Raw genomic sequence first — 13432 nt, forward strand, 5'->3', positions numbered from 1 at the left:
AAGAAAAATAATTATTTAAATAAACAGATAAATGGTAAAAGATAATAGTAAAATTAAGTTTTTTTATAAAACATTTAATAAACTAAAGATGTTACTTGTAATTTAAAATGAGATCCGGCATGTAAATGAGAACAGAACCACTATCTAATTTTAAAAAATTAAATATTAATGATACCTATCTATTTATGTGCCCAACTAAGGGAAGAATTCACCTTTAAAATCGAAATAAATTCAGACAATTCCAACATGTGTATATCAATTGTCATTTCTACTCACAATGTAAATTAATTCTCCAGCTAATTAACCAATATGATGGTTTAAAAAAATATCCCAAAAGTTTAATTATAAGATATTTCTATTTTCTGAATATTTTCTACATGGGGATTTTCAAAGTGAGTTTGTATATACATTTAAGCCAATCTACGAAGTAAAGAAGAAACACTCTATCCTAAATCTATTTTATATCGGTTAATAAATAAATATATGAAAATGAGGAAGTAGTTATTTATTCATCAAAATTCAAGGTTAACGAACTAGGCTTGGTTGAGCTATAGTACATAAGAAAAAAAAAAACTAAACATTAGGTTATGAATCCAATTAATCTATGAAGTAGAGATAAATATACAAAAATGGGTATTTTCTGGATTGGTATTATTAAAAGTCATTTTCCATGTCCATTGCGGCGAGAATTGACGTAGAAAGCATTAAAATATATAAAATGAAAATGCTTAGGTAAGAGGACGACTGGGTTACGTTGGTTTGACTATCATTTTCTTGAGACATATCTTGAAGCAAAAGAATAAGATTTTAATAATTTAAGGTTTAAATATTTTTTTGTCGTCATTTTTATAGTATTTGTTGTGGATAGTCCTTATTTTGACACAATATTTAAAATGATCTTCATTTTTATCGAAGGTTTAAAATGGTCCTTATCTTCGCAATTCATGTTTTATTTGATCCTTTTCTGTAACGCCATTTAAATCATCAACGGAGCATTGTACAGATGACACAGTTTGTATTAGGGTGTGTTACGTGTACTGTACATATTGCTAATTAACGTCAATTTTTTAATTTAGGGGAAATTTTGCAATTAGAGAAATTTCTTCATCTTTAATTATTAACATCACTATTTCCCAAACTGCTGGGTGTGTGCTCCTAACAACCTTCCACATGAGTATCTTTAAGCCTTCCACATGAGTATCTTTAATTTTTGGTTAGAGAATCTTTTTCTAAAATTTGCATACAGATGCCTCATGCAAAATATTAGCTGCAACTACAATCCAATGATGAAATGACAAGTAGAGATGGCAAATAAACCCGTCCCCGTGGGTATTGCCCGAACCCGTCCCCGTTTTGACGGGGAATCCCCGCATTGACTGGGTATGGGTATGGGTATGGGGAATCCCGACTTTTTCAGTTGGGTATGGGGATGGGTATGGGGATGTACATATACCCGCCATAATACCCGTCCCCGCCATATCTCCATTCTCGTTTAAATTATTAAAATATTCACAATTAATCAAGTAACCCCTATATATATATATATTTTTTTTTCTATTTTTTATTTCTTTTAATTATTTCATTTGTCATGAAACTCATTCTCATCTCCAATATATTTTTTATCTTATCATAACCTTTATGTAATTATGTTAAAATGATGTATGTTAATTAAAAAAAAATTATGCCTCACATTTGAATATTTATATTATTTTTTAATATTTTTATTTATTATAAATTTTTCTTTCACATGAGAATGTTTATACTCTCAATTTAAGATAATATAAAAAAAATTCTTTACTTATTATTATTATTAATTTTTGTTTAATTTGAAGAACTCTTTTGTTTCATTAAAATAATTTTCGTTATTTTTCAACCATTAATTATATGTTAATATTTGAAAAGTTTTCTTAATTCTCTAAGATATTTTTCGTCTTATCATACCTTAGTTATACATTTGATTTCCTTTGTGTGATTTTTTTCGATAGTCTCTCAAATTATTTCTAAAACACACATTTGTTAGTTTTTTAATATTTTTATTTATTTTTTTTATTTTCATCATGTAGAATAATATTTCGATATATTCTATCTAATTATTTTTTATTTTATAACTCATTATTAATCATAATGTAATTTTTTCACTTTAAATTCTGTTTGAAGTGGTTAAAATTTTATATATATATATATATATATATATATATAATGATATTTAGGAATAGTATATGATAATTCACTACAAGAAAAACATGAAATGGTGACTGATTTAGTCAGTAACCCATATCAGTCACTATTTTTCGTCATTGGTGGTAGTAGTTGATTTATTGTCTGAATCAATGACTAAATTAGTGACCGATTCAATGATCGAATCTGTACTTGATTTAGTGACCAATTTAATTACTAATTTATATGTAATTTAATGACAAATTTTTTGGTCACTAATGATATTTCTATTTAATTTTAACCACTTCAAACATAATTTAATAATTAGTTCTGTAAGGTATTTTTCATTTTATCATACCTTAATTATACATTTGATTTCCTTTGTGCGATTTCTTTCGATAGTCTCTCAAATTATTTCTAAAACACACATTTGTTAGTCTTTTAATATTTTTATTTATTGTTTATTTTCATCATGTAGAATAATATTTCGATATATTCTATCTAATTATTTGTTATTTTATAACTCACTATTAATCATACTGTAATTTTTTCCACTTTAATTGTATAAATAACTTTTATTTACTACAATATAAAAATTTAATGTAATTGCTATGAATATTTTTTTGTCACTATCCAACATATATTGAAGTTCAAAAGATACAAAATCTATGTCAAAATTTTATTATTATGTTTATTATTTGTTCTTTGTGTCATTTTGATCAAGTGATGTATTATAACTTTTATTAGTGTATAAAAAAGAGATTCATTATAATTTAAAAAATTGAAGTAAACAAACATTTAAAATATATTTTAATTTGAATATTTGTTTTCCTTTTATTATTATGTTTATTATTTATTTTTTGTGTCATTTTGATCAAGTGATATATTATAACTTTTATTAGTGTATAAAAAAGATATTCATTAGAATTTAAAAAATTGAAGTAAACAAACATTTAAAATATATTTTAATTTAAATATTTGTTTTCCTTTTATATTTTTTTGAAATATTTTTTAATTTTATCAACTAAGTTCATCAATGTTGTAGTTTGCAAATTTAACAAATGTTTTGGTTCACATGAAATTTTATTTGGTATTCTAATATAAAATGTAAACAATTATAATTTATTTTAAGGTATTTGGCATCGAAGAAAATCCTCCTAATATTGAATATTTCATAATATTATGTTTTCTTTACCGTAATTTTTTTTCTTTTATAAAAATTAATATTGAAGTAGTTAGAACACGGGTACGGGTATGGGTACGAGATTATACCTGTTACCCGGTGGGGATGGGGATGGGAAAAAAATTTGATACCCGTTGGGTTTGGGTATGGGGATGGGGATGAATTTTTTATGCGGGGATGGGTATGGGATAGCGAAACCCGTCCCCGCCCCGCCCCGTTGCCATCCCTAATGGCAAGTATTAGCTATTCCATAATTGCAAAATTTCTCCTAAATTGAAAAATTAACGTTAATTAGCCATATGCACAGTACACGTAACACACCCTAATACAAACCGTGTCACCTGTACAATGCTCCGTTAATGATTTAAACGGCGTTACAGAAAAGGACCAAATAAAACATGAATTACGAAAATGATGACCATTTTAAACATTCGGTCAAAATGAGGACCATTTTAAATATTCTGTCAAAATGAGGACCATCCGCAACAAACACTACGAAAATGAGGACCAAAAAAATATTTAAGCCATAATTTAAATAGGACCAAAACCATGAATCAATTAATGTTTTCTTTTTTTCTTTAGAATGATCATACAAATCTCTCTTTTTTTTTTAAATTAGTATAAATACAAATTATCTAAAAAATATTAGGTTAAGAATTTCAAAAGATGAAATAGAAAAAAAAAACACATTTTACATTAAATATTAGAAAGAAAGGATAAAAACAAATTCTACATCAACTTTTTGCACTATTAATATGAGAAGTCTCGAAAAAAGCTCTCACTTTTTAAATTTATTACGAAAAGCTAGTGTGGAATATTTATTGTTAAAAAGTTAATCTAAATTAATCTAAATCGATTTTGTTAAAAAGTATTTAATAATATATTATTGTAATTTTCTCTTAATGAAATAAAAGTAATCTAAATATCTAACATATAAACTAATTAGTAATAATAAACATTATTAAAATATTAAGTTTTATATGACAAAATATTTTATTTTAACTCTGCACGTGTTTTAAATGTTTAAAACATATAAATTCAAGTTTTATTTAAGATTTTAATTAAACTTTTTAATATTACTTAATTATTATAATATTCTTATTGGAACCTTTTGATATTGATGGATACATCATTGAAGTCATAAATAATATTTTAATCAGCTTATCAACTCTTTAATGTTGAGAAAAAAGTTAAAAAAAAAAAATATTACTGTCTCAGTATATCATATATTATATAAATTTTTCGTATACTAGAACAACGAGTTTAATTATTAAGTCAGATCTCATTTTTATTAAAATATTTAGTAATATGAGATTTATTTCCTCAGGGATTGAGATTTATATGCATAAATATATACATACATTTCTGTCATAGTATAGAAGAGTCATAGGTTAAGGTGAACTGCACAGGAGCAGAAGGTGAAATCTGAATTATTATTATTTTTTTCTTTGGAGTAGAAAGTGAGACTAGCTTTCTTTTCTGGAGATTTTTTTTATTTATTTTTTAAAGGAGATGAACTTAACTAAAGTCAGTTTCAACTACAGCAATTTCCAAAACCATATTCATATACATGAATGTACCAAATGAATAACACCAATAACATTATTAACCCATATACCTTTAGACATGAACACTTTTCATGCAAAAGCCAACAAGGTACCACTTAACAGTTACCTAGCTCCAACACTGAGTAGACCAACCAATTAATAGTGAGAACAACTTAAATTTAACCTGTTATAATACATAGTAATAATTATCTTGGACTATGAAGAAAAAATCATCGGAGAGATACAATATTATTAAGACATGAGTTTAACCCACACACATAAAGAATTGACACTAATTTATTGCGGGTGACAGCAATTGTCCTGTGGCAGAGACTGGGTGGACCGAGTCACAATCAAATCATGACGCTTGAATTCATACGCTCTTAAGTAGAAAGAGTTGCACCCTAACTAATAACTATAGTTTTTGGTTAAGTGATAAGCGTTCAATCCAACATAAGTGATGAGTTTATAAATCTTTATTTTTATATATTATTCTACTTTTTCATTTTTAATCGATGTGAAACTAAGAATCACTTTATTATGGACGTAATTATAATAATATTAAATCTACCTAGCAAATCAAGACGAATGTAGCCTTAAGCCTGACACAACACACCTAGAGAAACCAACATATTTGTTTGAAGAAAAAAAAGTGACAGTAATATAGTAATCTAAGTTGTGAAAATTGTACAGTGAATTTGGAGTGCAAAATGATGCATGGAGCCCTGAGAAGGAAGCAAGAAACGAGAATCATGGCAGAAGTAACTATTGGAGGGAACCTTCCCTTGCAAGTGTTCCTATTTAATATGAATATAAAAGCTTCGAAGGTGGTAATGTGAATGTGTCTTCTGTTTATGTCTCGTGCATCAGACACACCCCACGCATCCCTTCTTTCAAATTCTCAACATCCACCTACGCAACACAAACCTGGTTGGTTTCAGCTAAAACAATAAAACGTTAAGACAAATAAACAAATAACAGTGTTTTTTTCATTTTTTTAATGAAGAAAGGACAGAAATTAGGGTTTGTAATTTGATTAGTTATTATCATCACCGACAAGCTACAGAAGAAGCATTGTGCAGCTTTCCTTAGCTCCACGCACACTGCAATAAACAAATGTGATGCTATTATTGACTTCGCATGGGGTTCTCATCATTGCTCAGTTTTCAAATTCATTAATTCTCATCTTTGCTATACTTTCGAATTTTAATTATTACAACCCTATCATCACTTCCTGCATAGCACCATTAAAATACTACTCAACCATTTCTTATTTTACTCAAAACAATTTTTTGTTCTAAATTAAATTATGATCAGATTTTTATTTTTACTCACATGAAATATATATATATATATATATATATATATATATGAATTAATTAAAAATTAAATATTTTGAACAGAAAACGAGAAATAAATAACGGTATTTTTTTTCAAAAATTAATATGATAGCTAACATACATTTATAGAGTTTATATTTATTTTTTAGGTATTATGTTTTTTACGCAAGAAAGGATTTTTTTTGGTACTGTAGATATAATAATTTTGTATTAGGGTGATGATGTAGAAGAAGATATGATATTGCTATTTTAGTTAACTAGTTTTCTGATAAACTGGTTGTATTAAATTTCCTTCTTTAACTTGTTCTACAAACTTTCCTTATTACACTTTGGATCTTTTCAGTCCTTTTAGAAATGAACAACTTGCAGGCATGTTCTTCTCAATTAGAAAAAGGCACCTTTTTTTTTTTCTAACAATTAATATATAGGTATTTTACTAATTAAAAAATAAAGTCCCTTATTAAATAATTAGTTTTATTTGTAAGATGTTAACGATTATTAGATTTCAAAAATTTTATAACATAATTAATTAATCCCTTGAAAAACAAAATTAGCCATAAGAATCGTTTTAATTGGATGTAGATGACCGTATCATGTTCACCACCATTAAAAAATTACCCATTAAATAAATAATAATTTTCATTTTTATTTTTTCTGTATTTTTTGGCTGTTATACTTTTACATTATTAACCACTATTTAATCGATCCATTTTTTAAAAACTAATCGACTGCACAACTTATCTTATGAAAAAAATAAAATTATTTTAATCCACATGTTAATTTGTTATTTGTAAAATACAATGTAAGACAAAAAATTGAAATATGTGATTTGTGTGTATTGTAATAACATGCTTACATAACAAAGTTAACAATATTAATATTTACATATAGTTTGTTATGATAAATATCTTTATAATACGTTCACTTATTATTCACAAAACAAAACTAATGTTAACTATAAATTTTGTATGTGGTAATTAAAGTCAACCTCAATTAAACATTTGAACAACTTTGTAACACACCATATATGAATCATGAAATGTAGTCACCTGCATTTATTTTTAACTACTTTCTGAGACAAACTAATCATATTTACATATCACATGTAATAATTAATAATTATCAACATTATTAATTTTTGTAAAATAAAGTTAACCATTATGTATTCTTACTTGCAAAAATATAACATCAACTGTATTTATGTATATTAATCATATTGTTTGTGGTGGACGTACATTAGGTGGAAAAACCAGCTTTAAGAATGTTCTTTATTCCTTGTTTTTTACAACTTTCCATCTCTAAACATCTGAGTAAGAGGAAAAAATGTATGCTTATTTGGAGGCCATAATATTGTTAAGCATCGCGTTCCTGAAATATTGTCTATTTTGAAGTATTTGAACTATGTTACGGTGTTGTTTTTAAAAGATATCTCAAAAAATGAAAGAAAGTAAGAGTATTTAAATTTTTTTAATTTTAACTTCTAAATTATGTAAAATTTACTGGGTGTATAAGAAAAAATTCAGCTCTTTATAGTAACAATAATAACTGCTATTGTGGTGTAAATATCTGTGCCTTCACACGAATAATCAGAATTTAAATAAGGATTTAGATATATATGGTAATCATCAGAAGCTGATTGGTAAAATGTAAGCAAACACTGTTTTCATAGATCCAAAAATCAATCAGCATAATGCAGTTGCAATAATGGTCACACTCAAACCTGCATTATTATCATTCATTACAGCAAGATTCAAAATCATATTGCTTTTTTTTTCTTCCTTTCTTTTTAAATTACTGTTATTTTTGTGAGTGCCAAAAATATATTTCCATTGGTGGTGGTACTGAAATTTCAACCAATGAATAGCATTTGCAGTAGCTGCCAAAGCTTGAATATAATATGAATTTATTTACTGTCACAAAGCATGGAAAATTTAAACCCTACAAGAAATAATAATTATATATGCATCAGTTTTCAGCAGAAGGTTACCTCTCATATTTTACATGTCATAAAGTGTTATTGGTCCCCACTTCCTCTGTATATTGCATCCAAAATTAACACAGACCAAACGTATTGTATATACAACTTCATTATTTAATTGAATATGTGAAAATGGTTTATGATTTTCTTTTTTATAAGTTAGTTCAGACTACTTTTAACAAATGTTACTGTCAAATTTAGTAAGGTAGGCACTTGTCTGGACAAGATTTTACCTAAGAATTAATATTAAAAAATTAAATAACTTTATTAGTTAAAATTTAATTTTTCTAGTATTTTTAGAGAAATTTGGCCAAACACATCCATGTAAATGCTTTATCCATATGTGTCTGGTAATAGAGTAATTAGTCGTAACAATAAGACCTGGGCTTGTTATATTACCTCTATCAAAAATAATTACAAATTTAATCTTTCAATAAAAATCAATTATAAATCGATATGTGTACTCAGTTTTTCATGATTTTTTTTTTCTCAAAAAGCTTTATGAAGAAAATAAAATTACTATAGTAAAAATGTTCTAAGCGACACATTTATAAGACCATGGAAATATATTTTAGTCACGGATTTGCGTCCATGTGATGTTTCAAAAAGCATCCATACTCTATCAACATAAAATTTTAGTTTGGTGAAACTAATAAGATATAGATTTTAAATCTAATTTAATTATGTAGAGGAAGATGAGCTTTGTATTTAGTTATATATCATAAATTTATTTTATCTCATAGTCAATAGAAATCTTCAACATATTTCAAAAAAAAAAAAAAAAAAAATATATATATATATATATATAAATTGAATATTAATAAATCATCAGATAATAGTCACACAATATGTGACACAATAGATTTAATAAATAACAAATTTTATTAAAATATATTTTAAAATTATCTTAAAAAATAATTTTTAAATTTAACTCAACCGCAAAATCAATTCGTAAAATAAAATTCACATTACTCGTATATTCATCAAAAGTTATCAATTGATGAACAATAATTAGTAGAGGAATTATAAGAAAAATATACATGAATAAATGAATTTTATAAATTGTGGTAGATTTAAAAACAAAGAAAGAAACTAAAAAATTGTGAAGTATGAAGAGAAAGAAATGAAAGAATAGATTTTAGTTAATTTGATCCATGAATCCTAATTTGCACATGATGTGTAGCATTTAATATGTGTGATGACGTTGACTAATTTGGTGTTTCAAGTTAGATGTCGGGTTTAGGTGGCGTACGATGGCATCAAACTTCAATAATACATATACCATTGTCATGTGTACTCTCTCTTTTGTTGTTTTTAAGGTCGTATTCTCCCATTAATCACTTCACGTTCAAATGTTGCAAACACTATTTAGTATTACAACAAACACAAAACACAGGTGGCAACATTATAACCAAGTCATAATCACACCACAACAATAACTAACGTTTCCTTGTATAACTAACTTCTTCCGTTTATTCATTTGGAAAGGTAAATCTTCATCTTTTGCTACCTACTTTGGCCTTATTTTTTCCTACACTTATTATTATAGTGTCCAACAAAAGGTGAAAACCTTCAACCAAAGTCACAATTTTATCCATGGTTTTTTAAACATACTAAATTATTAACAATCATGAGAACCATCATGGATCTTTATTAGGGATGAATTGCACAGTCGATAGTATTTATGAAATTGGCTATATTTTTTTTTTCAAATTCAAAATTTATCTTTATTTTTATTATTTTATATTTAATATATACAAATTTATTTCCCATTTTTGGTTTTTTGATAATAAATATATTTGTAAATATGTTTTTATCTACGTAAATATTCATTTTTTAAAAAAATAAAGGTGTAATATTTTTAATAATTCAATATTTAATAATACAATTGTTTTTATTTTCAATAAAAAAATATAATTATATAAATTTTAAAATCAAATTCTAAATAAATTAAGACTTTTTTAGTTTAAAACGGAAATACATACAAAAACAAAAATGAGACACACACACACACACACACACACATATATATATATATATATATATATATATATATTTATTATATTCGTATTTAATAAATATAAATATTTTTTTTATCAACGTGGAAACAAATTTAAATAATACCTATAAGTAGAGATGTACTTGTAATTTTTAAAAGGTAGTTATATGCTTGAAATTTGGTTTATGGCAAACCTACGCATATATTTTTATAAGTAAAAAAATTAAACAACTAAAATTATTTCATTTATAAATTTAAATTAATTTATGTATAACTTAATTTATAAAAGTGTTTTCATGTATTTTTAAAATTTTATTTTTGACTTAATTAGTAATTTGATTTTATATTTAAACCTAAGATACATTTCCTCTAAATTGAGGCTAAATAATAGATGTCAAAATCTGAATCATCTTTTTACTTTGAAACTCCTATGTTTTTTTCTTTCTTTCACTTTTCTCCACATCTCACCACCTTCCTCCCCAGGGTATACTTAACAAAGTAAAATTGAGTTTTTAAAGTTTGTCACCTTGTTCTATTGTGCTCTCATGAAAATTTTGCTTTTGGAATTGTATAAATAAGGTTAACATTTTGATGTGGTGGTGTTTTATTATTATCTGGAAAATGGTGCAAAATGAATATTCATTGGGAGATGGAGGGAGATGTGAAGAAAGGTGAAAAGAGTGAAAAAGAAAAATAAACACAAAGTAGAATGTGATCTAAATTTTAATACATAACATTGGCAAATAATGTTAATGTCTATTTAAGAGAAGAAGAAATCACGTATGTGGACTTAATTGAGTAAAAATAAATATAAGAATTAAAGTGAATTATAAACTTAAATATAAAAATCAAATTACTAATTAATTATTTTCATTTATGTATATATTAATTTTAGTTTATGGAAATTGATATATTTATTCTTCTGTTTTCTTAACAGTTATATATCTATATTGATGTCATTACAATCCTCATTCTTTTTTCCTAAGGTAGGAAATCATTTGAGGAATTTGTGTGGTTACAAATTACAAGCTACAATAAAAACTTGACTGAGGTATTTGATATTTGGTTGTTGATAATGTATTTATATTTCAGTAGAAGTGAATGATCAATGATTACTCGTACATGCCAAGAGACGATGATCAGAATTATTTACGTAAAAGTTATTTACTTAGCAAATGTCAATTTGGACATAGTAAATAATAATAATAACAAGGTCAAGTATGTTTTTAGTATCTGAACTTGTATGTGAAATTATAATTTGTCTTTATCTTCACTTTTAATATATTTTGGTCCTCAAGCTTTAAAAATGAATATATATAATCATTGAAATGTGTCAACTCAAACGTCATATTAAAACGTGTTTGATACATAAAAAAAAAGTTATTATAATTTGGTTAAAAGGACTATATTAATTCACTTTTAAAATTTATGAAAAAAAGTATATCAAAGTTTGACAAAGAGATAAATTCTAGTTTTGCATTCAAATTTAGAAACTAAAACCATATTTAATTCTGATAATAATAATAATAATATGTAGTTTTTTTTCTTTATTTTGTTGCATTTGTCATTTAAATTTCTAAAAAACATTTGACACTTTAGACTATACAAATATTGATTACTTTTGGATGGTATCTCTAAGAAATATATAAGATATAAAGTTACAATTATAAAATGCAATTAGTTAGGGTTTTAGTTTGAAGTACTATGGTTGATAATGAAAGTTTGAAGTAGGTAATTGAAAAAGAATCTAGTGAGGGACACGATCTTTGGGCTAAGAAATAGGATGTAATGTAAGTGTTGATTGATTGATATTTTGAGGGTAAAATAAATGGTTAGCTATGGCCTCTTGTCAGCGTCAAGATGAAAGAAGTTGTGAGAGTTTAGAGTGAAAAATGAGAAGGTTATGTCCCATTCAAAAAGATAAGTGGGTTACGAATTTAGGAAAAGGGATCCCCTCCGACACACAGGACAAATTGTGGGCCGTCTTAATGGGCCTAAACACATTCAATCCTCACAAAAAATGACCAAAAACAAAGAATCAAGACAAAAGGAGAATAGTGTTTTCGACACAAAAAAGTTAAGAGGTTCCTTCCAAGCTTTTGCTGTGCCAACAAACACACATATTAGAGATGGAAAAACAACCACCCCATCACCATCCAACTCATAAATTTATCAATTCGTCTACTTCGATTCTATATTAGACCAATGAATTTTTTTTTAATTTAGAATATAAAAAAATAATTTAAAAATTTGAATTAAAGTTACACAAATAAAACTAATTTGACTAATTTTAACTTTTAGATGTGACGATATATGTATACTTTGATTAAGCATTTTTATTTTTCAGTACTTTACAAATTATTATTATTTAAAACAGGTATTTCCAACTTAAACTACAAACTAAAAGAATTGGATTAAAATTAGTTGCCTTTGATTTATGCTATTACTTTTTTAATCTATTTTGGATTAGACCTATAGTTTTCACGGATCTTTTTTTTATCTATCTCCGTTACGGTCTTATTTCATATCATACTTTGTTTTCCGTATTTTCTTTTCATTGTTAAAAGGTGTTATTAAAACTAAAACTGTCAAAGTGTGTCAGAATTCATGAGCTAACCTGGTCCACTAGGAGTTTAAGTCAGGTTGGGTTAAAATATTTTTACAAATTTTCATACAGGATTAATTTTTGATCCAGTCCACCAAGAACTCGGCTTATCCGGGTTGAACCCGTGGTGAACCGGACGGGTTGCCAACCCACCAACAAATAAATGGTTAGACAATTGTTTTGTATTTGGGTTGGACTGCGTTTTTTAGCCAATATATTGGTTGGCAAATGCAAACATAATATTTTTGTGATTTTTGTTTATATTTGGAGTTGAATATTATTTGAGATTGTATTTGGACTATATTGAAGTTTATTTAGATTTTAATCACAATTAAAATTTATTTTTTATTTTTGGGACGGAAGGAAAAAATTGTATTTTTTTAATTAAGTAAGTTAGTGAGTTAACCTGTTGAACCCACCAACTCATGCTGGGTTGGACCGAATTTAATTTTTCTTGGCTCATTAATAAGTAAGCCAGATTTGGTTGGCTCGCTAAATGACCAACTCGTGGTAGACCGAACTGGGTATTCCATTTTGATAGCTCTAATTAAAACATCAAGTTAGCGTGCCATTATTCTTACCAGAGTTTGGAAATACTTTATATGTTTATTTGCTCATATAAG

This window comes from Vigna unguiculata, chromosome 9 (assembly GCF_037176805.1).
Source record: "Vigna unguiculata cultivar grain cowpea cultivar isolate G323 ecotype 2 chromosome 9, ASM3717680v1, whole genome shotgun sequence".
In the NCBI taxonomy this organism is placed as follows: Eukaryota; Viridiplantae; Streptophyta; class Magnoliopsida; order Fabales; family Fabaceae; genus Vigna; species Vigna unguiculata.